The sequence below is a fragment of the Canis lupus genome, chromosome 23 (assembly GCF_003254725.2).
Source record: "Canis lupus dingo isolate Sandy chromosome 23, ASM325472v2, whole genome shotgun sequence".
Classification (NCBI taxonomy): Eukaryota; Metazoa; Chordata; class Mammalia; order Carnivora; family Canidae; genus Canis; species Canis lupus.
The window spans coordinates 8,345,000-8,346,685 of NC_064265.1; the positions used below are offsets into that span (position 1 = coordinate 8,345,000).

At 45.7% G+C, this 1,686-nt stretch overlaps 1 pseudogene; it reads right to left on the reverse strand.

Annotated features, from left to right (window-relative positions):
- Positions 1 to 246: 246 nt before the first annotated feature.
- Positions 247 to 1,144, reverse strand: LOC112668913 (40S ribosomal protein S2-like; annotated as a pseudogene).
- Between the last annotated feature and the right edge of the window lie 542 nt (positions 1,145 to 1,686).

Sequence of the window (1,686 nt, forward strand, 5' to 3'; positions counted from 1 at the left end):
TCACCAATTATTTACATTTTGCTCATCTACTTTATAATTCTCTCTGTGCATCTGTGTGCATATAATATATTCTACATTCAATAATGTATATATACTATACATCATATATACACACATACACATGCACATTTTTTCCCGAATCAATTAAGAGTAAGTTGAGGACACAATGTCTTTTTATCCCTAAATAGTTCAATGTGTATTGATAAAGACAAGAATATTCTTTTTTTTTTAAGCTTTAATTCACTTTTATTTTTCTTGTATAAAACTATGTGGTAGCCACAGCTGGACCTGGGTCCTCTGCATGGAGACTCTAGTGTGGGTCTTTACAAGATGGTCAGTGAATTCCTAATAGGGAGACTTGGTGAACACAGTCTCTTTCCAGAGATCAGGGGTGAGATAGCTGTAGGTCTTAGAGATCGCACCACAAGTAGCCTTGGCAAAGTTCCCCAGGGTGCCAGTGCAGCCCCTGGCCGAAGTGTAGCAGTCGTCAATACCAGCCATCATCAGTAGCTTCTTGGGCACAGGGGCTGAGACAATGCCAGTGCCTTTGGGGGCAGGGATGAGATGCACCAGTACAGAACCACAGTGGCCAGTCACCTTGCATGGGACAGTGTGGGGCCAGTCACCTTGCATAGGACAGTGTGAGGCTTGAGGATCTTGTTCCCCCAGTAGCCTTGCCGCACGGAAAGCTTGGCCAGGATGATGGCCCACGGATGGCAGTGGCTACCTCCTTGGAGCCCTTGATGCCCAGACCCACGTGTCTGTTGTAATCTCCCATGGCAACAAATGCCCTGAACCTGGTCTGCGGGCCAGCACGGGTGTGCTTTTCCACAGGCATGATTTTTAAAACCTCATCCTTGAGGGATGCCCCCAAGAAGTCAGTGATCTCAGATTCCTTGATGGGCAGAGAAAAGAGATAGATCTCCAGGGACTTGATCTTCATGTCCTTGGCTAGGCGGCCCAGCTTGGTGACGGGGATCCACTCCTTGTCCTCCGCCTTGCCTCCGCGAGCTCCGCGGCCTTGGCCCCGGCCCGGGCCCCGACCACGGCCACTGCTCCGGCCCCAGATGCCGCCGCGGCCTCCCATTCTGGGGCCCACCGCAGCACCGGCATCATCCACCATTTGGTGTTCTCTCGGAGAAGAAGCAAGAATATTATTTTATAAAACCACAATACAGTTATCAAAAGTGGAGAATTTAATATTGATATAATACTGTTACTAGTCCATAGTCTTTTAAAGGAATTATTTATTTTTAAAATTTAAATTCTATTTGCCAACATATAGTCCATAGCCTATATTCAAATTTTATCAGTTGCCTCAATCACATCTCCTTTATGTCGTTTTTTTTTTCTCCTGTTCCAGGGTCACCCACTGCATTTAGTTGTCATGCTAATGTGGGTAAATTCCTCAGCCTTTCTTTGTGTTTTTTGAATTTGACATATTTGAAGAGTTCAGGCCAGTTATTTTGTGGAATGATATTGCTCAAATTCTGTTCTGCTGTTTCCTCATTATTAGTTTCAGGTTATGCATTTTTGGCAAGATCGCCACAAAGGGTGACACTGTGTCATCCTCAGAGTATCACATGGGGAGGTTCCCAATGTTCCTTTTCCCATTTGTTAGACATGCTGTCTCTGGTCACTTGGTTTAGGTGATGTGCACCAAACTCCCCCTGGGTACAACTGCTG